Raw genomic sequence first — 26,256 nt, forward strand, 5'->3', positions numbered from 1 at the left:
AAAGTTTGGTCTGGTTTGACTTAGCATGATCATCCAAAGATGGTACTGTATTCATAAGTGCCAGGAGAGAAGGTAACCTCAAGAAACTTTGCCTGAAAAATCCATTGGAAACTTCAATAACACAGAGTTTATAAGGAGGACCTCAGTTTCAGCATCAAGGAAATTAGTTTTTTCCTAGATTCCATAGAGTATTAGCTCCATGACGGTAGATACTGTTTCATTTTGTCTTCAAATGCTCAGCAATTTTTTTACATGATTGTTTAAATGAATTAAACTCACTAGCTAATGAAATAAATCGGACAAAATTATATTCCCCTAAATTTGCTAACAAAAATTAACAAGATAAATGAGATAATCTTTGTAAGGAATTTAGAATGGAATAAGCACTTAATAATGATTAATTTTTTCCCTGCATCACCCATCTGAAAAATATTGTAGCCAGTATCATATTATAGAACTTAAATCTTTATGGTCCTACAAGTCACTCTTTGTACCTAAGAAAGACTTGGAAAAGATGTCTTTATGAAAAAGCTCATTGGCATGTACATTAAACTAGATACCAGAATGCTTGGATGACTTTGGTTAAATTACATAAACTTTCTAGCCTTTAGTTTCTCCAGCTGAAAAATTCAGGGAGTCTGACTAGATTATTGTTAAAATTCCTTCCAGTTTGAATTTTCTGGGATGAAGTGTCATCTTAGAGATATATCACCTGAGTTTCAACTTGGGCTTTAAAGAGTTTATAAACATATAGGTTGACTAGTCAGTTTGAGTAATCATTCTATATTTCTGTAAAAGTATATTTGATTCTCAGAGTAATGTTCATTTTTATTCAGAATGACATAGGTGAATCAAATGAGAAAAGAATAATGATGATTTGACCAATTGATGAATTTGGGTTTAAGTAACTTGTGAACCATATCACTTAGAATTGAAATGTAATCAAGCCAGATTACCTCAGAGTATAAACAACAGATTTATTAGATCTTGTTTCAATTTTTTCCATTAGAAATATGTCATTTGCTCCAACCAACTCTGACCAAGAATACACTAAAGGGGCTCTCACTTCCTTTAGCCCAGACGTTGTGTGACTTATAAATATGGGACAGACCCAAGTGGGACATGGAAGTTCTCATTTATGATTTCAATCTGGGCTTCTGTTCCCCATCAGTATAATTCTATGACTGCCACTCTCACATGTGCAAACACATGAGTTCCTCTGCTAAAAGTATTGAGCTAAAACAATTATTTCATAATGAGGAGAGGAAACAGTTCAGCCCCTGGCACTCATCGTTTTCTTAGCCTGCTGGGTTTCCAAGCTGCCATATTTATAGTTAAGTAAGCACACACACAGTTATAATAATTAAAATAGTGGTGTTAAATATTACCCACTGACCTCAACTCTAGAATGTGAAGTGACCTCCTGCAGAATTCTAATACCCATTCTATTGTTAGCATAAAGACTGGTCCCTTGCAGATTCAATCACGGATGACATACAAAGACACAGAAGTCTGAGTGAGTAACAATTACATTGTCCAAAAGACAAACCCCATGACATGTGTACAATTAACTTGCCTCAATTCAGCTTACACTATTAAATTGTTTCCATGTTGATATCAATGTCTCACCATGTTCTCATCCACTCAATCAGGCTTTCAGTGTGCTTAAAATTTTGTTTGTTGAAAGTCATTACATATTTTCATATTCTAATGTTCTCATTAATCTAGGTTGAACAAAAACCAACATGCTGAATCTTCCTTTATTTAGAACCATTATTTGCTCTTTTATATTGGAGGTCTTTTACCTGATTTGGAATAAATAAATATATCTTCTTCTTAAAAATAGTGTGCACCTGGGAATAGGATTATCAAACACAATGCTCTTTAGAGATATGCATATTTAATCTGTTATGTATAAAATTTAGCAAACTGTATGAAGAAAATGCTTCATTGAAACAATAATTTCCTCCCATCTTAATGAAAAAGCAAACAAACGAACAAAAAAAACCCTTAAGCAAAAAACAACAAAATACTAATGATCTTTGATTCCTCATTGTAGTGTAAATGTTTTTAAAGGATGCACCAGTAAAATTCAAACTTTGGCTGTTGAAGACTTGTGTTGGGACTTCAGTGGTAGCATGTTATCTAAGCACTGGTCTAGTTCCAAGAAGCACATTTCAAGATTAGAAAATAGTTGATGAATTTTTTAGACACAGCAAAGCTTAAGATTGCCTCCTAAGGTAATAGGTCTTGTTTCAATTTAGAGTGGTAATGATTTTATTTACAGATTCTTGAAGCAGGAAGGAAAAAGCTGCTATCTGATAGAACCACTACATTGTAAACCCATGTGAAAATAATAATGAAGTAGGACCATTACATGAAGATTCTCCAGCTGTATCTTTGGATCTTTCCACACACAGAGATTTATGCATATCTTATCCCTATGTAAAATTTCTCATTAGTTATGGGTCCAACTAATACCTAACCTTATCATACATTATTAATATTCCACCCTTCTTGCCCCTTCAGCTGTGACAGGAGACAAATAGAAACAAAATATTGTACTATTTTAGCTGAAAGAATAAAGGGAAAATAATTTTGAGAGAGAAATTAGGTTTTTCAGTCTAAGTGACCACGATTCCCAAACTTCCTAATAGAGTAATGGATCAAGGGACCTAAAATGACAGTGATGCTATTTAGAATAAGCTTGCATGGTATTTGGGATTCAGTCACCTGAATAAGCCATCGATGTTTTGGAAATGGGAAAGAATCGCTCTTGGCTAGTAAAATCTCTGGTCATCTGTATAGTAGGGTTTTGGATTGAATAGGGTTGGATTGAAAAGGGTTTAGGAATGAATTTAGATTGAGTAGGTTTTTTGGATTGAAAGCAACTAGATTGAGTACTACTGTTATATATTAAGAATACTATTTTATAATTAGGAGTCTGCTGAAAATTGTTTAACTGGTCTTTCTGGGGGAAATGTACAAAAATTATAATACAACACATTTTAATTTTCATTATTAAGACTTGCCCAGACATTAGGAAATCAATAAAACAAAACAACAAATCAAGCCTGAATCTCTAGTATTCATCAATTTCCGAGCTACCAATATTCACTCTAAAAATTTAACGATGCATCTCTGAGCTGGTTCTAGTACATTTCTGTTCACATATTTCTTTCTCATAGGACTTGAAGACTGTGTCTTTTAGTTTTAGCATTCTTCAGACTTTTTTCAAAACAGATTGCCCCCAAAATTTACTGTGTAAACAGTACTAACTTTCCATGTGAATATTTTCTTGGCAAATTTCTGTACTTAAGAAGTCTTATTCCTTGCTGGAAGCTTAGGGTCCATTAATTTCAGGCTTTGGTAACAGATTTGGATAGGGCTGATGCCATTTGTTTCATCTTATTTAATTTAATATTTTTTTCTTTTGTGACTGGTACTGAATCCTAAGTATCTCAAATCATTTGGGTTGATTTTTGTGGTCTATTTCATAGGGTTGTCATGAGGACCAATTAATAAAAGGGATGTGGAAGTATTTTAGCTAATTATAAAGTCTTATATAGGTACCAAGCACCAGAGGCCAATCTGATCAACATTGAACTTGTCTCCTCCTTCTTCAACTTCTGTTGACCATGGACTCCATTTTATCCACTTTTTTTGTATTGTCTTTTTCCTTTTGTACTGTGGCCCTGCAGGGTCACAGGATAGTGAATGAATTAGTGATAAAGTATTTATTAAACTTAATGGCTATCGTGCTAAGTGCTGAGGATACAAACATAGTTAAGCAAGACTGTCCCTGTCTTTAAGAAGCTTACATTCTAATCTGGGAAGACAAGATATGGGGGGTATGGAGCAATTATGCAAATAACTTAGAGGCCTATTTCTGGGCAAGATTAGGTGAAAATTCACATGTAAGAAAGAAGTAAAGTAGATGACTAGATTGTAGGTATGATAATTTGGAAATGACTAGCACAAGGAACAAAGTCTATAGTCCCTCTCTAGTAATGGTTCTAGATGGTATGGTGCTTTCCCTGTCTAACCTGCTCTTGGTTTAAAATATCCTGTTATTTTTAGAGTCCAATACATATATTTCTGTATTGTGACCTTCCTGAACCAAGGTTTTCCATCTTTTGATCTTTTTCAGACAAGAGAATCAAAAAAGGAAGGAAAAACCTTAGATGTTGAAAGAAAAAGTCAGGTTCTCTAATGTATATATTTTTTTCAAAATGAGAATTTTGAGTTTTCTTTGTATTCATGTGAAAAAACCTGCTTTAGCCAACCATTTGCTGTAGGCATTTTCTAAGCTCATACTATGGTACTGAGTTTGATAAACGTTAATTGTATTAAATTGATTAAACCTGCAATGAAGCTTAATAGCTATGAAACCAGATTTCTCTTTGGAATACATATTAGGGCTACCTATGGAGATGTATACATCAGGCTGAACAAATATCTTCCATTTGCCTATATGGCAGCTAAGCTTCAACTTTATTAATCCTCTGGGCAGATAAGAGCAACAGTTTTAAAATAACAAGTCAAACAGAATTCTTTTTTGTGCTCTAATACAAACTAAACTTTTTTTTTTCTATTTTTTTTTAAGATTAATTCTTACCAAAGAAAAGATTTTGCCTTTGGGATCATATCAGTTCAGTCACTATTTCCTCCAAAAGTTAGCTAAATTGAACTTTTCTTGAAATTCTTCAAACAAAATGTTCAAACTAAACACTTCTCTAACCTCACAGGGTCTATTTGGTTGAGCGCTTTCTTCAGAAAATAATCTTCCTATATCTTTCCACATAAATGTGAGAGCCCTTAGTTCAATCAGCATCTAAATAAATCATTAAGCAGGAAAGTCTGATTTCTTACCTTTTCTCTTTTCATTTTCTTTAATTTTCCCACAAAATTTTCTCCGTGTTTATGGAGTTTTTTTGTTTGTTTGTTTATTTTTAAATTTTTTTGGTGTTTCTTTTAATGTATCTTTTAAAAGATTGTGAGACATGTATGTTGATCTGGGTAGAAGATTTAATGTTGTTCTCTAGTGGGAGAATAAAAAAGTTCCTTTTAGGAAAGTTCCATTAGTAGATTCTCAACATCATTATGTGCAAAGGGAGAGCTTGTTTTTTTTTTTTTTTTTTTGGTTGTTGTTGTTTTTTTGTGATTGTTTTCCCCCCCAAAGTAATTAGAATATTAAAGGTAATGCAAAAGCTGTGTCTTCATGATTGTATATTTCCCTTCCATCCTCCAGTTCCATTGTCTTGCAAGACCCTATGCAAAGTTGGCATTCAGCAAATATTTGTGGAAAGAAGAAGGGAAGGGAAGGAGAGAGGACAGAGCTAGTTCATTTGAAATGTAAACTCATATTCTCATAACACTTTAGTAGTAGCAATAAAAAACTGCTACATACATTCTTTTAAAATTCCTGAGATCACAGATTTAGAGTGAAAGGGATGCAACATCCTTATGTTGCATATGAGGAAACTGAGATACAGCAAAGCTAAATGACTTCTTCAGGATCACACATCTAGTTGTCTAATATGGGATTTAAATGTAAGTCTTTTTGACTGACTCCAGATCAAGTGCTATATTTACTAGATGAGGGTTTCTGAAACTTTTTCTACCTACAACACCTTTTCACCAAAACTGGGAATTTTTTTGCAACCCTAGATAGTTATGTATGCAGAATAGATATACAAATCAAACATATACTGATAGCAAATCATAAAGAAATCTATGTTTAAAAATTCTTTGGTATACATATAATTTTGCCATTTATTGAAGATGAAAGTAAAGTTGCATACTGAGATGGATGTACTTGTTTTAATTACATAAATAATTAAATAATGGTGGAATATTAAGATATTTTACTATTGCCAAATTTTTTGTGGCCCCCATATTCAGTTACATAACTCATGGTTTAAGAAGCTTTGCACTACACTACATATTTACTCTTTATGAAGGACAATAATAATATGATTAATGTCAATAATAATAAAGATAATTAGTATTTATGTAGCACTTTAAGGTTTAAATGTGCTATACAAATACTATCTCATTTTATCCTGACATATTTACAGAATAGTGATCTCCTTTTCTATTTGAGTATGACCTTTTTTTCTAGAGTTTGGAGAAAATAAATATTCAGTCTGTAAGCAAGTCTAATGTAGGATAGTGGGAAAAATCTAGATCTAGGAGAATCAGATTCAAATGTCTGATCTGCTACTTATCTTGTGACCTAGTCCTATTAGGTATGTGACTACTTACTAGTTATGTGATACATAGTAAGTCATTTAATCTCAGTTTGCCTTAGTTTCCTCATCTATAAAATGGAGTTGTGAAGATCAAAAGATCATATTTGTAAAATTCTTAGTACAGTGCCTGGCACATAGTAGGTACTCTATAAATGCTAGCTATTATTATTTTTATCATTAGTTAGTTGATTTTTCTAGGTTTCATTTTCCCTATCTGTAAAATGAGGGGATTGAACTAGGTGACTTATAAGATCTTTTCTAGGTTTAAAACTATTAATATAATCTTAAACAAAATTCTTTTATGATTTAAAAGGCAATTTGCTCTCCTGACTCAATTTTTGGTGAATAGGACTACCCAATGTCCAATAATAATCAGGTATAGATCCTATTAAAATGAACTTTTAATAGGAGACAGAAGACTGTAAACTTCCATCGGTTCAATATCAACCTGTCTATTTTTCTGATATGTTGGCTCCAAATTTTCACCTTTTTGGTCCTGTCTCAATCAGTCCCTTCCTTTTTCTCTAATAAATCTCCCTCTGTTTTGTATCCTTTGTTTTAGATGTTTGACCATATATCACCCAATTCTGATTTTGAAACAAATCTTAGATCCATTGGAGATCTCACTCACAAAGTTTGGACTGGATGCATCTGGAGAGCCCACGAATCTACAGAAGTTGGAGGAGGGTCGGGAGAGAAATGGATTTCTTATCTCTAGTTGCAGACAGTGAACTCCTCTTGCTTTGGAAAGGCTTGTGCTTGTCTGAACAAAGAGGCATTAGGATGCTTATGACACAGCATATGTTTTTCTTTTCCTGGTTAGTTAGAGATCTGTGAAGGGGTGGTCCATTGCCCCAGGTAACCTTAGCAGAGCCAATTTTAAGCACCAGTCCCCACACAAAGTACACAAGTGATAAATGGAAAAAGGCTTTGAGCAAGAGTGTCACCAGTAAATATGGGGAGGATAGATGTAAGGGTAGAAAAAAAGGGACACTGATCCTATTGAATCAAAAATGCATCCTTCATAAGGACTCCTGGGCTACCTGTGATTTTATTCTTAACTTTGATAAATCTGTTTTTTCATGTACACTGTTTCCACACAGAATGAGACTCACAATGATCTGATAATGGCTGTAAAGACAGTTTTCTAAGGAGGAAAAGTGCTTTATATCAACACAGCACCATAATTTAAAAAAATATATTTTTTTCTCCAGCAGGAAAATCTGTTACAGAAATTCAAAATGGGAGCTTGTTTTCTTGATAACAAAGAAGACATTGATACTAGACAAAAAATTCACTGAAAGATAATGAATTCACAATGTTTCCTGCTATTTTAGACATTCTTATGCTGTGATTTCATTTTGCAGATTTTTTTTCTCTCAAAAAAGAAGGGTTTTTTTTTTGAAGCAAAGGACTGCATGGCTTTATGGATAGATTTCTAGCCCTTGGGTTGGGAGACCTGCATTCAAATTCTGACTTGGAGATTTGCTTACTGTGACCAGAAACAAGCCACTTTATCTTTATAGTTTTAATTTTCTTATCTGATATATAGATGTTATATATGTGAATTTAATATATGTATATATATATGTATATATGTATATATATATATATATATATATATATATACACACATAGGTATATGTCTATGTATCTATCTGTATCTATGTATCTATCTGTATATCTATGAACATATCTATATCTGCTCATGGGATTGTAGTTAGGTTCAAGAAAATAATGTATAAGTTGGTGTTCGATTGGTTCAGTCATGTCTGACTTTTCATGATCCCCTTGGTGCTTTTCTTTAAAAAGCAAATTAATTGGAGGAATGTGCCATTTCTTTCTTTACTTTATTTTACAGATGAGGAAACTGAGGCAAATAAGATTACATGACTCACTCAGGCTCACACAGCTAGTGAGTGTCTAAACCTGAATTTGAATCCAGATCTTCCTGACTCCAGGCCCAGTGCTCTATCCACTGCACCATTTAGCTGCCTCTGATAATGTATGCAGCAAACTTTAAAGCGCGATACAAAGGACAGTAAATGACCTTGAGCAAGTCAATTTAGCCCTCAGTGTTCTAGGCAGTTCTCCTACACTCTACAGTACAGAGAAGGTGACATCTTCACTAGTTCAGCTTTTTATTTGGAACTTTACCACAAGCCGTGTTCCTATCCCTTTAAATATTAGCTATTATTAGCTATAGTCTTTGAAAGACTATGCTTCCCAGTATTTTTGATGTTTGTCTCTTAGTAGACAGCTTTTATGACATTAAGTTTGTCACCTAAACTCTCTTGGTCTAAGTTTCTTCATTTGTAAATGAGAAAACTGGATCTGATGACTTCTAGAACTTCTTTTTGCTCTAATTTATCAACCCATAATCCTCTGATTTAGGGTCAAGAAGGCAGATGGTAAGTTCAATGCTATATTACAAGTTTCTCATAGAACATAGAATCAATCATGCTATGGCCCAAATCTCCTGGATATTTTTTTTAAGAGAACATCTATCATCCTCTAAGATGGAAAACTTAAAACTCAATAATGATCTTTGTTTTTCCCTCTTTCCAGCAAGCCAAAGTCCTTTGCATCTCTTATTAACCTCAATTGGGAGCTAGAGTTGAGGGGAATTAGTTGTGATTTCATCAGTGTGTGATACTCACTCCCACTGTAGAAATTCTCCATTGATGCAGATTTTCAACTCATCTGTAACATATTCCCAGTTTCCCAGGGCATCTGAGTTTAGTGACTTACCCATAGAGATAATCAGAATGTTCCAAAGTTAGGACTTGATCCAGACTTCCCTAATCCAAGGCTAGACCTCTATCATTGTTGCATTGACTCTTTAACATCATATATTTGTTAAGTAACTTGATATAACTAGGCTTTGCATTATAGGTAGTGATTAGGACAATGAGGGAAAGGAAGGAGGAATGAAAAAAACACAAGTAGCAATGTCTGTTTCAGGAATCTATGGGTTGATAATTTTGTAATGAGAAATGTATCTTGTAAAATAGGATAATAGTTGTTGTTTAGTCATTTTACCGGGTTGATAATTTTGTAATGAGAAATGTATCTTGTAAAATAGGATAATAGTTGTTGTTTAGTCATTTTACCTATGTCCAACTCTTTGAGATCCCACTTGGGGTTTTCATGGCAAAGATACTGGAGTAGTTTGCCATTTCTTTCTCTAGCTCATTTTATAAATGAAGAAATTAGGTAAACACAGGAAAGAGATTTGCTCAGGGATACACAGCTAGCAAATGTTTGGGATCAGATTTGAATTTAGGAAGGTCAGTCTTCCTAACTCCGGGACTGGCGTGCTATCCACTGTTGTCCCTCAGAGGATAATAGACTGTCTCCTAAGAATAAAAGATTTCTGCAACATTTAAACAATTTTAGAAATTCAGGAATCCATTACTTCTCATAGCTACGAATGTGATGTTTTTTCAAAGGTCCATTTTTTGTCATTTTGGGATGCCTTGCTCTTTCTGAATTTGCTCATTCCTCAGCATGCTTCCTTTAGTAGTTGGATACAATAGTTATGCTAGAAAATCTGCAACTATGGTCCACACATTATTCAACTTTTTCATATATCAAAACAACTCTTATCCCCATAATGAGGGTCTTTCTGTCACTTAGTGATATATAGAATCTCATTTTCACTACAATTCTGGCCATGTTAACAATCGCCAATGTTGTTCTCCAAAGAACCGGGAGCTTTCTACGTTAATCAAATGCTTAACACATATATGTTTCCCAGTCTATAAAAATCGCATAGGGAAAATGCATTATTGATGGTTGTTACTTCTATGTTTAATTTTTCATGTGAAATGAAACAAGTGTGACTGTATCCTTAAGTGAACTCTTAATACCACCTATAATGGGCATCTCGTTATGTGATAGAGGCTTTCAACTCATATCTTGGACTGAGATTTTAGAGATGGAATTCAGAATAACCCCAGCAAAATAAACCCAACAACTCCATCATTTATTTTTCATACTATGCTTTCCCCAAGAGCGATTCAGCCAAAGTAAACAAACACTCACAATGGTGAAGGAACTTTAATAACACTCTAATAGGCTTGTATGAACACAAGACCAATGCAAATCTAAAGAAGCTACGTGGTCTCCCCTTAAGATAAAAAGGGAGAGATCCATTTGGGGAGATAACACAGTGAGAGAGTCGGCGCTCTTAATTTCCTCTGTGTGCACAGAGGGTCCCAGCTCTGTATGTATTAGGGTATAGTAGGGAAGGATATTCTGCTCTGCATTCTTGCTGCTGCCATGTTTCTCTCTTTTTTTATCACTTCCAGATGGAAAAGAGAAGAAGAGTGGGCAAAACAGCCCTAGCTTTATTCTGAAATGCAATCATGAACTTCTCTGGAAATGGAACTAAGTTTTCCTAGAGGATTCCAGCTCTTTCCTTCTCTGCTCCATGCAGGGCTCAGGGCAAGCATCCTTGGACATATGGACTCTGTATGGATGGAATATGGAGCAAATCTCATACTCTCAAAATGGCATTTCAGGACACAAAGGACGTGGTGACAGCTCTCTCCTGTAGAGCTGGCTGGGCTGGGGGTGTGGATCAGGGAGGCAGAACACTGCCGATGTCTTTTCCAATTCTCCTCCCATTAGGAATTACATTTTTCAGTAATTGCCTGCAGTTCCCAAAGACAGTCTAACCCTTTTGCTTAATATCATGTTTAATAAAGACTCTCAGTGTATTTTGAGTGAATTCAGTACTCATTAAACTGAGGGACAAATAACAAGTGTGTTACAGCCCTGCATAATAAAGAGATAACCTCAGAAAACTTCCCAATAGAGTGTCATTAGTGTTTACACCTCAATCCTTACCTACAGTTGAGGAGACTGAAAATACATCTTTAATTATCTGCTGGTTTAACAGCTGTGCACAGCTGGATATTCCTGGTATTGAACCTAGCACCTTGTAGGAGTTTAATAAATAATACATCAACTCAGATCAATCACAAGGGATCTTTGGTAGTACAGAACTAGGGCCATGGAGGGTCACCTTTATTTTTAGCTTATAATCTGACTTGTGTTAAGGCCGGGAGAGAAGAGGCCACTGCCTTCCTGAGTCTTCACTCTTATTCTCCTGATATGTGACTACAGGGCACATAAATAGTATGAGAATTTTGAAAGAAATGAAGAGATATTTGGGGACACAGTTTTCCCTAATACCACAAGGGCAGTAAGAGCCACTATGGATCTGAAAAATACTCTCCTGCAGAAATAAATATGGGTATATGAGTATAATAGACATCTACTATAATACAATTTATATATATATCCATGGTTAGATCAGCCATCAGTCAAGTTTTACCATCTTTCTCCCCATCCTAATCACAAAACTGTACTATATGTGGTAGGGCATAAATTAAAAACTAGGATGGACTTTGAAATCATCAATTTCCATATTTTACAAATGAGGAGAGTGAACATTGGGAAGATTAAGAGATTTGTGCTCTCATACATATAATAAATGATAGATCTGGAATTCAAACTCAGTTCCTGTGACTGTGACTTCAATGTTCTTTCTACTACATCCCTTCGCCTTGAGATGTTCTAAACTTCCCCTTTGTTTTATTTGCTTTACAAAGGACTCTGTGGTATTTTAAAAAAAGGTGTAGGATGAAATTGGGCATCTGGGTGTTATATTTTGACAATCAAAATGGGAAACTGTTTCCTAAATCCCAGTTCTCCTTCCCTCACACTATTGGGGTATCTTTCTGCATTTCTTCACTTTTTTAAGGTCTCCTTCCTTCACTGATGATGCTAGTCCTGTGATAACAACATTATGTAGGCAAAGACATGCTTTTTCTGAAACTCATTCACAGGGAGCAAGCAGCTGGCCGTAGAAGAGTGGAAAACACTCCTCTCCCACAAAGTTAATCACCCACTTTTTTATCTCAAGCCTGAAGCTGAGGGTGTTTCAAATTCCATTTAACCAAAAGCTACATGATCCATTTCTAGCCTGCTGAGTCCAACTTAATTAGAGATGAATATCATAATAAAACAGTATTGATTTCAGCATATTAGCAAAAAGTATTTTTTTTCTAATTAACATGATTCACCATCAATACTCAATATTCATATACAATCTACATGGGTTTGGAGACAAAAGAGATTGGACAATGCTCCACTTTAAAATGACCCATGAATACACATGGTGCATTCTGTTCCATTGGCACTTTCTGCCATCACTCCTGACAGAATCCTGTTACCATTGCCATTGGAGTCATTGGGATAAAGCTCAAGATTTAGAGAATGTGCAGATTTTAAAAGCCAAGGCAGAGAGGCAGCTGTGAAAAGCAGGAAAAGCCTAGGAGAATTGCCTCAGGCAGAGCTCATCCCTCTGAACCAATATGACTTCCTCCACACTGCTTGAAATGTTTTGCTTTCCTTTCATAGGTTAAGAATTTTGCCAAACTGGATGAAATTCCAACAGTGCAGATTAATTTGGATCCATAAACACTTTAAAAAAAAAATCCAAATGTTATTCAAGGGTCAAAGTTCTAGTTTCAGTCATTCCCAATTACTATGAATTAATTCAATCAGATTGCTCTCCTCCTAATTGGCAGCTGAGACCAATGCATTAAAGGAAAGTAACTCTTTATTGGGAGGGAGAGGTAGGTCATTCTGGAGCCTGAAGTGATTTGGCTTTCAGGATTGTATGTAGGGATGGTGGCTGGATTCTGCCAGGGGAGAGTTAGAGGAGGGGAAAGAAACAAAAAGGTTGGGAACTGACACAGAAAAGGAAACAGCTAATGAAATACTTCACTTATTTCAAAATTACCCTGCTCTGGAAAGAAAGAATAATCTTTTCTTTCTCTCTCTTGTGACATATGAGACATTATTCTTAGAACCCCCAAAATTCCAGCTATTACCATGGGTACTACTTTTCTGTATAGTATGCTAGTTTTTTTGTGAACTCTCCTGAGGCCCTAACCTTTTAGACCAGTATGTTCTTGTGAGTTCTGAACAATTGGCTTGCAAACTGATTTTTGGAATATAATCCATTAGTTGGTCAGAAACTGCCTGTGCATACTACTGTTCATTGAATCTACCTTACATATTGCTCCACTTGTTGACTAGTTGCTTTGCAAGCCTAGAGATGCAATTAAACAAAGAATACATAGATATTGTATGCTTTCCAAAACACAATGCCAAGTTTTTGGTTGGAATATGCAATACATAATTTAAAACATGAAGTGTTCAGAAATATTTAGTTATGTAAACAAGACAGTTAAATACTGACTGTTTTTTTTTCATTTGTTTACGACGATGAACATACCAGATAAACAGTTTAGAATAAAGCATGGTAAATGGGAATTTAAACCTAAGATACAGGAGGGGATTCATAAGCAGCACCTGCCTCCTCTGATGTTTCAATCACAAGCTTGACCAAAACAAAGTAGATGGCTGCTCTCTCCCTCCTTCTTGTCTGACCATTTCTTCTCAGAGTCTTATGATGTATCTTCAACCAAACCATGTCCACTTAGCATCATCATTATTTCAAGGTCTACTATTGGTCCTCTTCTCTTCCCTTTCTATAGTGCTTTCCTTAGTGATCTTATTAGCTTCTAGGATTCACTTATTTCTATTTAAATGATTTTTAGCTCTATCCATTTATCCTAATTTCTTTTATGACCTTCAGTTTCACATTACTAATTAAATATCTCAAAATCTATGTCCTGTAGACATCTAAAAAAGTACCCTAAAGTGTCATCTTTATCCCTAAACTGTTTTCTTTTTCAAACTTTCCTATTACTGTAGAATATACCACCATTTTCCCATTCACCCAGATTCATAACCTAGGTGTCATCCCAACTCATTACCCACATATCCAAACTGTTACTAAATTTTGTTGAATTTCTTTACATTATCTTCCTACCACCCACATGATCTCCACTCTGGTACAGGCTCTTAGCATTTTAACTTGAAAAATAGAAACAGTCTGTGTACCTACCTTTAGCATTTCCTCACCACTCAACTGCCAGAGTAATCTTCCTAATGCACAGGTCTGCTTTAGTGGCTCCTTATTACCTCTAGAATCAAATATAAAATCCTCTGTTAAGCATTTAAAGTCTTACATAACCTGTCCCCTTCCTGCTTCTCCATACTTTATTCCTCCTTTGCATACTCTGTGATTCACCGAGACTGGACTTCTCACTGTTCCTTACAAATAACATTTCATTTCCCAACTCCTCTTGCCTAGAATGCTCTCTCTCTCCTCATCTCTGCCTCCTGGCTTTCCAGGCTTTCTTAGGACCCAACTCAAACACCATCATCTGTAGGAGGTTCTTCCCATATCCTTCATCTTTCTCTTATCACTCTCTGTGACTTCCCTTTGAGATCAGCTTCTATTTAAATGGTACATAACTGTTTGCACATTATCTACCACCATTGTATTCCCAGGATTTGGTACAGACATGTAATAAGAACTTAATAAATTCTTTTTAATGTATGGGGATAATAATAGCTAAAGAAGAAAACTTTCAGAGTTGATTGTTAATCACATAATTAACTGCTATCACTGGACAATGAGGAAAAATGAGAGAGTTGATATAGGGTTAAAGATGGGCAAATGATATGCTAATTTCTAAAATAGATTGTGAGCTTGACTTAGATTCCTGACAAAATTCTAGAATGCATGGAGATGATTTTTTGTGAATGTTTATAAAAGAAATCTATGGTTACTAAGAACTAGGTATGATTATTGATATGTGAGACAAATATAACTTTCCTTTTTCATAAAGTTAACTAGACAGTTCAATCAGAGATATCTTAGAGAGATACAAAATGATCCCATTTGTCTTTATTGTCTCAAGAAGGCAAAAGGTTGGAGCAGTGGATGGAAGCTGGAAGGAAGTAGATTAAGGCTAGATAGATTCCTATCAAAAAGAACTGTTCAAAAGAAAAATAAATCCACTATGGCAGGTTATGAATTCTCCATTACTAAAAGATGAACCTAGGAGAAGAATTTTGGAATTTAAAATGGGAAGAATTCCTGCTCAAGTATGGGTTAGATTGGATAACTAGTTAAGAATGAGTCTTGGAAATACAGTTTACCCTAAAGAAACATAATAGTGACTATTAGTAGAAAGTAGGATTAGATCAATTCTATATATATGTACAAGAAGAAGTAGAGGACAATCAGTGGAGTCACAATTGGTGGAGTCAATGTGTGCTTCCTGGATTCTGTGTGTCTATATTGAAAGGAAAAGAGGAATGAGGAGTTTGAGAAAAGGCTATATTTTATTCTTCCTTTTTATTTGGCATCTCAATCAGAATTCTATTTTGATATAAGCTTTGATTTTCAGCTATTTTTAGCCTCTTATTTACTGTCTCCTTTCATGTCAGCATTCCCTGGAACCATATTCAAAAGGAGAATACACTTTTAAAAGCTTCATTTGGCATGATGAAAACTTTAATCACTTTTCAGTTGAATTTATATATAAAATCTACGCATCTACTCGCTTAAAGGACTAAATATAAATCTGAATTCTGGGAAATTCTAAAATCAGGTTGGAGAAAATTAGGTACCTCATAACATGTATTAAATATATTTATCTTTAAACTTACTCTTAAAGATATAGCCTGTAATTTCATGCCTGAATTTTCTAAATTTCATAGAATTTCAATAATGGAAACTTTCTATTGCTATTAGATTGAATGCTTATTATGTAAGTTCACAAAAGATTTCACCTCCAAACAACTGGCATTAAAAACAAATCTTTTTTTTCCACAATCATAACAATATTGTATGGCCTTTCTTTTGAAGAAATGATTATACTCACGAATATCCCTTCATTTAGATAATAGCTGTGAGTCCTGGATCTGGCTTACAAGCTAGAGAAACTGAATGAAGGAGTTGTATGAGATATGTTGGTTAGAACTTTTTTCTCCCTTTGGAAACTAGAAAGCCAACTTATCACCCAAAACCCCATACAATTTCAGATTTTTAAAAATGGTGAAGTAATGCTGATAGATGGGAGATTTGAAATAAGGCTATCATCTTCACTCTTATTCTAATTGGTATTCTTACAGTCTCTTTTCATTCCAGTTGATTTTCCATGTTGAAAGAATATACCCAAAACATAGATCTTTCCATATTACTTCTAGTGATTCCCTATCATCTCTAGAATAACATATAAACTCATTTGTTTGAAGGGATTCCAGTTCACGTGTTTATGGTTATTACCTCTATTATATGGTTATTATCTCTATTATTTCCTCTATTGTCTGAAATCCAAATAGTCCGGCTGTTTCTTATATCTGACAACCCATCCTGGGTCTTTACACAGGCTGTCTATCCCACGTGCCTAGATGAAACTCCTTCCTTCCCTCACATTTTGGATTTAGTTAATCCAAATCCAACAAGTTTCTGCAATAACTTGTTGAAGGCAGCAGCTATTTCTTTTCTAGCTTTTTTTTTTGGCCTTTGTAATACCATTAAGTCTTTATAAATGTTCCTACTACTAACCTCGATAGCTTTCTTTAAGTCCCAAGAAAATTCCAGTGTTAATTGGAAGTCTTCCCCCTCTCAATTCATGTACTTTCCCTCAGTTAATTATTTCCTATTTACCTCCTATATAGCTTGTTTGTCTATTTGTTTGCATGCTATCTCCTCCATTAGATTATAAGCTTCTTGAAAGCATGGACTTTATTTTCCTCTTTTTGCATCCCTATATTTAGCACCCTGCCTGGCATATAGTAAGAGCTTAATAAATGTTTTATGACTGATTGATATTAATTGAGTTATTACCTACAGGAATCATTCCTTTAGCTTTAGCCACTCACTGGCTCAGTAGTCATCAAATGTGATCCTTGCCCCCTGAGCAAACTAGTGATGAAGATTTTCTACTACAATGATCTCAATTATCTGCTAGTGTTAGATCATATTTTTCTTATTAATTCTAAGTATGCTTGCTTAGTGACATGCAAATAGTGGAAGAAAATCCAAAGAAAGGCAAACACTGTGGCAATTATTTTAGTTGATGATAACAAAAAGGACAATGATGATGTTAATAAAAATGCATAATGGTCAATGAGTAGATAATGGGAACAATGAGAAATTAAAAAAGAAAAGTGCAATACCTATCCACATTAATGAATTTCCCCTAAGGCTAAATGAACAATTCCTAGTTGTATGATGATTAAAAGACCATGATTTTCTTTCTGTAATGAATTTACTTTTCTCAATTATGGCAATATTTTCTAGCTGTTTCAAAGGTGCATAACTTAAAAAAATAGCTTTAGTTATTACATCTGGAGTTCCTCTTGCAATAACTTGCAAGATTCAAAGATTGTTTTCTACTTTTATTCTTTTCCCACTGTTCTGCGCATAGTAGACACACCATCAGCCTGTTGTGGACAGTTTTGTAAGATAGTTTGTCACTTAGGGTTAGCTGGATTCACTGCACTGTCTTGATGGCATGACTTTCCAATGTGCCTTTCACTCAACAATTTGCTTTAATGTTTGGATTTATGCCAGGAGTTGAGAAGAGCTGCTACCAGATATTCTTCACTGAATGTCCCTTTACCATTCTTTAGGTTGCTGGAGGAAAGCATCACTGTACTTAAGCCTCAGTCCCAGCAACTGCTGTGTAAATTAGATTATTCCAGATGGTCATTTGTCTAGCATCTCTGCTTTATATTGGCCCTGTTATCACAAAGGAAATCTCTCAGTATTTAAGCATTGTGTCATGTACAATACATTATTAAAAGTTTTATGGTCTTTGACTAGTGTGCATTTGTGTGTATACATAATATATACTGTATGTGTATTATATATAATACATGTGTATTATAGTATCTATCATATTATATATTGATATGCATAACATTATGCTAATATTAGTATAATATAATGTATACATACATTCTTGTATATTATATTACTATAGTTCATGTATATATCTGTGCATATATTAGCATAACATAATATAGATATATATGAATTATATGAATACATTTCATGTATATCTGTATGCATATATGTATATACCATATATGCAATATATTATAGTATATGAACACAGTTACATATATCTGTGCATATATGCATTTTATACATGCAATATATATGATGTGTATGACATAATATATGTGAACAACTCTTCTCAACTTTTGGCATGAATTCAAACATTAAAGCAAATATGACAATATATTGTATGTTCGACATAATATAGACATATTCTCACATATGTATATATTCAGAAATATACTTTATGCATATTTGTGTTTATATACATTATATAAGTAACATATGATGTATATATATACATATACAACATCATATAGGTAATATATGATGTATATATATATATATATATATATATATATATACACACAACACATACACATTAGTATAACATAATATATACATTTTCAAATATATTATATTAATAGCCCATGTATATTTGTGCATATATACATTTTATAAACATAATATGCTGTATACATAATATTTATACATTAAATAATGTATAATTACAAATTATGTACATATTAATATAGTTCATGTAAATTTGTGTGCATATATATAATACTCTTTCTCTCTAAACAAGTATATGTATATGCAATACTACATAAATTCATAGAAGGCCACAGAGCTGTAATTCCTTAGAATTGTTCTGCATGACCTTTTCTGATAAACTTTGTCTAGAGAAGCAGCTGATTGAGGAATTAAAGCAAAGCCAATATCCCTCCTAGATAGTAAAAGCCAGTGCTTTGCTGGATAACAAACATAATATCTCCATCTTAGAGACTATAAGAAAACTACAGAAATAGCGGAGAAAGTCAAACTGGTCTCCTAATGACTGTCAAGATAATATGCTATAAATTGCCTTCTTTAGATTAATAACAGGCATTATCCATTTACTTTTATTTTCAAGTCCTTCAAATTCTTGTCATAAAATGGAGAAATGTTTCATGAGTATTTAAATGTTCACATAAAGGTCAAAAGAATTCCTATTCTTATTTCATAAAGCATTCTGCACGACAATAACTGATCTTAACTTGAAATGTCTACTATACATAAGGTTATTGCTACCATTCTTTGTTTTCACTTTTCCTCTTGAAAATGTTAAATTTCCAGGTTAAATTCTCTGTACACCTTTTAAATTCCTTTTTTACAATAAAATAGACCCTTTTATGTGTCAAAAGAGGAAGACAATTTATGACTCTCTGCTGCTTAGAATCACACAGAACAATGTAGCACCAAAATGACAGATTTTGCATTTAATTTTCATGTAGAAATATAAATAATGCTTTGTCAGGAAAGCATAGTCTTTATCATAAAAGCAAGTGATATTTATGACTATTAATATTCTGATAAAACTTTTTATTTTGGCATCCAAAGAAGCTTCAGCATTGCTTACTGATATACCATCACAAGCAATTAGAGCCTGAAATTCCTAAAATTTCTCTAGTAATATGCCCCTAATGATCCCTGGGATGTTAATAGAACTTTCGTCACCCCTTCATGTCTCTGTTGGGATCTCAAATATCCCTCTTACTGAGAGAAGAAGTATACATGATCATTGTCACATATATTAAACTCTAAACACTTTTCATGGTAGAACCAGCCTTTCATTAAAACTGATAGCACTCATCAAGGGAACAACCAAATATAGAATATACAAGTCACTCAAGTATACACAAGTCTGAAAAGAATGATAAAGAATTACTCTATAAGGAGGAAGAAGAGCGAGGATATTCTATCTGATTTTGATCACATCAAGAAATACTCAACCTATCCCTTCACAGGATCATAAAACCACAAAATTACAGGATTTAGAAGGGACCTTAGAAATCATCTCTGAATCCCTCAGATGAAGAAACTGAGGCTTAACGGGATTTGCTCAAGGACATATGGAAACTAAGTAACAGAGTAAGGATTCTCATCTAAGTCCTAAGATACTTGAATAAGACTGGTTAAAGTTTTAGCTTTCTCTTTGCAGTTTGACCATACTTGGATATATAACTTCAGACTGAGATTAAGCAACAACATTTTCATATAATATTTTCCTCTCTAAAAAAGAAAAAGGTCCTATAAATACATATTTATATATAGATTTAGATCTGGAAAAGACTTTAGAAGTCCTCTAGTCCAATGATGTCAAACTCATTGCCTAGAATCAAATGAGTAGAGTATGATCTGAACCAGAATAAAATATAATCAGGAAACATTTAAGAAAATGAATAAAAATACAATAAAACATAATAATATGTTAATATGAGTTTTTATAAGTCAACCTACAGTCCCTAGGAATCCATGTATATTTTTTAGTGCCCAGCTTCTTAAATTGAGGTTCATGTCTCCATGTGGCATCTCATAACTGAATGTGGAGGTCAAGAAATTATGATTTATTATCAGTAAATGTTTGATTTGTATACCTATTTTATATGTCTATATGCCTGGGGTCACATAAAAAATTTTTGGCTGAAAAGGGATTATGAATTGAAAAAGCTTAAGAAGCCCCAGTTCAGTGTTTTTATGTGCATTTAACAGTATCTCTCTAGTCTAATTCCCTCATTTTAAAAATGAGGAAACTGATGTTCAGAGGAGTGCATGGATAGAAAATGGAAGAACAAAGATTTGAAACCAAATTCTATCTTTCTAGGTCCGATCCACTTCTCTTTCCATTCTACCACATTGTCTTTTTACTTGCTATGCTAATAAACAGTAAATATAAAAGGGAAAAAAAACCCACACTTCTTTTTGCTATTGCTTTTCCAGATATAAATAAAACCAAGTTTCCCCCAGCAGTCAAACTTCTATACATACCTCCAAAGGTTACTATACAGTAGCTGCATATCTAAAAGGTAACATGCATAATCACCATTTTTTTAAATTCCCAGAGGAGTTATTTTCACTCCTTATTATGCCATCCTTATTTTTTGCTACTATTGATTAAAATTTAGGAGTCATACTTGTCCCTTCTATTTCTTTTTTCAGCCACAAGGAGGTGTAAATACAAATGGGAAAGCTGAACAAGGAGATCATGACTCATTATCTGACAGCAAAGCTATTAAGCATAATCAAAGTCTCCGAGTGAACTCCAGTTGCTTTTCAAAGCATTTTAAAGGAATTATTTTTGCTGTTAAAATAACGCCAAGTGTCACAATTCTGACATGCTGTTGTAGAAACTTGGTTTAAAACATGAAAATAGTTTTGAGGCTTCCCATGGCTAGAAAGTACTTACCTATTGGTATCAAGAGACACTGCATTTAATCTAAGCCCATGGTCCCCCAAACTGCAATCAATAACTGATCAAAAAGATGATCCTTCAGAGCATTATTCTGAAGCACATAATCTGAAATTAGAGGACACTTATTGACAGTTACAATTTATAGTCCTTTGAATGGAAGAAAGATGTCTCTCATACACGTTAACGACAAAATCAATGTTTGTTGTCTCCAACAGAATACCAGGGTGATGATTTATTCTTATTAAGAAGTCTTTCAGTTGGGCTCTAAGGTAACCTACTCTGTTCTATATTGAGCACTGAAAATACCATCACAGAGAAGGATTCCAGGACCTTGAGTGAAGGGAACAGATGGGCAGAGAGAAAGGATGCTTAGGTGCAGAAGATCAGACAGGATAATCTAAATACATTCAGTAGCCATGTTAACTGATAGGAGCACATTTATTTTCCATCCAGCTAGCCGAGTACAAACATTAGTCCTACAAGGTCAGCTTTGCACATAGCTACTGGCTGTGAGGGAAGGTTATATTTAGAGCCAGAAGGAATCTTAGGGGTCATCATCTCTAAATTCCTTATTTTACAGATGAAGAAACTGAAGGTCACATAAAAAAGCAAGTTAATTATGAGAGTGACTATAAGAGTGTTTGAAGCTGATATTGTTTTTGGTGGTCTCCAAAGGTTTATCTTTGGTCTAGCTTCGGAGGGATGTATATAGTTTCATGAATCATTTAGCTTTTGCAGGATTCTTTGTACAATGGAGAGGGGGCCAACTGTGGAGTCAAATTATCTGGGTTAATATCCTGCCTCCAATGTTCCTTCCTGTGCAACATTAGGGAAGACATTTCACTTCTATGGCCCTGTTTCCTTCTCATTAGAATGAGGGGATTGGACCAGATTGCTTCTAAGCTCTGTGATTATTTTATATCCATGATCCTCTGTTTCTTGAACACTGAAGGGAGCATCTGATATGTCAAAGCTCCTATTTATATAGCACTTGCCGTTTACAAAACAGTTTCTTCTTCACTACAACCCCAGAAGACTGGTATTATCTCCATTGTGTAGATGAAGAAATAGAAGCTCCAAATTAAAAGAACTTTCCTGTATTTGTATGGCCACTACAGACTCAAATGAGATCTTCTAACTTTCAAGTCCAGTGGTCTTTTCACTATCCCTTCCTGCCCCTGAAACTTGGATTTGTACTCATTACATAGATCATAGAATTTGTTTTCCAAAGCATACTGAGTTCTCAAAAGGAGAAAATTTCAAGGGGTTTCCCAGAAAGGCTGGTCTTTTTCATATACCACTAGACTCACTCCAATCTGGAAGCCCTTTAGTAGTGGCAACATTGGGAATTCCCTATTCTATTTCCTATTTCTCTGGCGATCTGCTTAGGGAAATCACTCTGACCAATATGGGCTTCTCCCTTTGTTTTCACTTTCCATTCCAGAGAGATATATCTAGCTGGTCATAGCCCAAAGACCTTTGTATCTGTCAGTACAGGGAATGAGTATCTGTATTGCCTTCCTATTCTAACTTGGTGAGTTATTTAAATTCCGTGGTCATGGAATTTAAATAAGACCTTTAACTTATTTAATGTATTATTTCTAGATGATTTAAAAATATTGTAAATAAAACAAACCTCCAATCACTGCTATAAGGATTCTCCTGACCTTCCAATCACCCTGCTTTCCTAGTTTTAGTAGGAAAACTCTTTGACTAGTGCTCATTAAACTTTCAAGCTGGTTTGTCCTAGAAAAAATATCCTATAACCTGGCTTTCTAATTATTGATAATAAAGTAGGCCGATCATTTGAACCAATGATTTAAATACTGTGTGTATGTGTATTTATGCTTTTGCCAGTTATTGTATAATGCAAATCCTGGGGGAAATTATGAAACCAGAACTTTCTTCCTCACCTTTGAGTGCCTTTCTTCCAACTCACAACTTTCCCCAAGTATTTTATGTTGCTTACTAGTTGCCCTGTTCTAAGGCTATCTTACTGAGGCAATAATTGGGACCTCTATCTTTTCCTTCTAGAAAATTTATCCTATAAAATTTGTTTTCAAGAAGTGATTATTTGTGCAAAAGATCCACAGTGCTTATTCATACTAAGGTATTAATGACTGATATAAGGTCAATATGTGTGACCAACCCAAGCATATGCATAATTAATTGGAAATCATGCTTGAATTTAGAGGAGTATACTGCTAATAGTAGTAGAATTCTATGTGTTATTCATCATTGTTATCTATTACAAAATCTAGCACAATGACTTGTATATAGCTTATATGATAAATGAATGGAGTGAAATTATGTATATTGAGCCATTTATACATATTAAAAAAGGAGATGCATTTCTAATATTAAAGACTGTAGGCCTAACAAATTAGCTTTTAAATTTGAGGGAGGGGAGCAAAAATTTTAAATGCCTAAAATGAATACTTAGCACCCTTCACATATTGAATTCATTTCCTGATTCTTTACTACTGAGGGGAGTTTTGTATAAAAAGAGGTTTTGTACTTGGCAAACAGTTGAGTGATGGTTTTGCATATGGAATAAAAATTATGTTTGATGAAATTCTTAACCAAAGGCATCAGGATACAATAGAAAGTTGCAGTGTTGAATCCTTTAAGATGAGAAAAAGGAAAGAACTCTTTACTTAAATACTTCTTAATAACCCAAGAGTTAAATTACAGTCTTCTGGCTAGATATGGATAGGAATCCTGATATTATCCATTGCATCCTATGTGAGCATGGCCAAATTATTTTAATTTTCTGGGTCTCAATTTCCTCCTTTGTAAAATGAGTTTTAAGTCCTCTTCCAACAATAAATCTACAATCCTTGAATCCAGGATTCATAACTTTTTTTGTATCATGGATTCCTTTGGCAGTCTAGCCCACTTCTTAGAATAGTGCTTTTAAATGCATAAAATAATATGCATAGAATTGCAAAAGAAACCAATTATATTGAAATAGAGATATAACTTCCCCCCATCCAAATCAATTCATAGATGCCTGGTCTAGAACTTCTGCCATAATACAAATGTGGAACTAACAGTGAAAAGCTCTGTTGTGGAGGTGCAATCATTATTGATGGAGGGAATACCCACACATAGAAAATTATAGATCCTTGAAATAATAAAGAGACAGGAAAATGTACCTTTGCAGTCACATAATTGTTAATGAAGTCAACAAGAACTAAATGTACTCAGTGGTGAAAGAAAGAATTTATCTGTAGGAGTTTTTAATTCACAGACAATTTGTCTCTTCTGGAAGATAACCAATCACAGGCAGATAAAACCCTTTGTTGGCCTTTTGTTGGGGGCATGCATACTCTATTATATATTTGCGAAAAAGGCACTAAAGACCTTGGAAGATGATTTCCCGCATCAAATAAATCAATTCATGGTGATTGCAGCTGAACTTTATTACATTAACCTTTATATTTCTCGCCTTTATTTTGAAATGGAATAAAGATTTTTTTCCCCATCCATCTTTTAAGATGAGAAAAAGGAAGGGAACTCCTTACATAAATATTTCTTAGTAGCCCAAGAGTTAAATTACAGTCTTCTGGCTAAATTCCCTCCCAAAGGAAATTCTTTCCAAGGTAAGGCAGCAGCTGTTTCAAGGCCCACAACAGCAAAGCACTTGAAGAAATCTAGATTCACACACCTCCATTAGGGGAATTAAGCAGATGGGAATCTCATTCCCTGAAAAACTAGGGGACTCCAACTTTTCCCAATCCTTCCCTAGTTGTCTGGCCTTATTACATTTTTGGTGGAATTATTCTTGATTTTCTGTGAATTCAAATAAAAGATTTATTTTCCATAACCAAAGACCATTTGGTGACATGATTCATGAAGGCTCTTTGAAAATTTGATAATCTTTACTTGGACTGCACTATACATGGAAAAAAATGATTTATTATATATTTAACTTTAAACAACAAAAACAATTAAATATAGATTTACAACTATTTTTGCTTGAAAATACATTTCTGCTGCATACATTATATCCATGACAGCTTATTAGTCTTCTTTCTTTCATCTCTTTATGTAGCCAATGTGTATACCTTTCTGGCTCTGATTTTTTTGTTCATGTAGGTCTTTCCAAACTTCTTTATATTCCCCATATTTATCATTGTAATGGCATTGTAGCATTCCATTAAGTTCATATTCAATCAGATACCAATTTGATGTTTAATTATTTGCATTTCCCCTCTTTTGAAAATTTCAAATCATTATCTACCCTTTATTGTTGTTTTTGCCACCTTTGCCTGATGATGTCTAAAGCACTGTGCATTTGCAGCTAAGGTATATCACATGATATCAAATGATATAATATTTGTTAAATACTTAATTCAGTGTCTGGTAGATAGAAAGTGCTTAACAGTTATTTGTTCCCTTTTTCCTTCCCCTTATATTAAAAAAAAAAGCCATTGATGTGGTGGGGAGACTTATGTAAAAAAAACCTAAAGAAATTACTGAAGTTAAGTTAAAACAAAAAATAATAAAATATTTATATAATAATTATAAAAATATAATAAAATATTATAATAAAATAAAGTTAAAATAAAAAGCTTTAATGAAGAAAAAAAGAAAAAAATGACTGAAGTAAGTTTGATCCATTTGTATTCTACTGGACAGGTTCTTCCTCTTCACTTTGTCTTTAAGACTAAACCCATCTTTTGCGAGTAAGTGTCCTTATACCTCCTTATACCTCCAATTCTCTTCTCCATTCCCTCCCAATCTATCCCTTGGAAGTA

At 34.0% G+C, this 26,256-nt stretch overlaps 1 protein-coding gene across 1 annotated transcript in view; it reads right to left on the minus strand.

The window, feature by feature from the left end:
* B3GALT1 (beta-1,3-galactosyltransferase 1) overlaps positions 1-26,256 on the minus strand; it is a 595,978-nt gene that overhangs the window by 131,705 nt on the left and 438,017 nt on the right. The window contains exon 5 of the mRNA XM_051986229.1: positions 14,245-14,323. The gene's annotated coding sequence lies outside the window, so the exon portion shown is untranslated. The remainder of the gene's footprint in view (positions 1-14,244; positions 14,324-26,256) is intronic.

This window comes from Antechinus flavipes, chromosome 3 (assembly GCF_016432865.1).
Source record: "Antechinus flavipes isolate AdamAnt ecotype Samford, QLD, Australia chromosome 3, AdamAnt_v2, whole genome shotgun sequence".
Classification (NCBI taxonomy): Eukaryota; Metazoa; Chordata; class Mammalia; order Dasyuromorphia; family Dasyuridae; genus Antechinus; species Antechinus flavipes.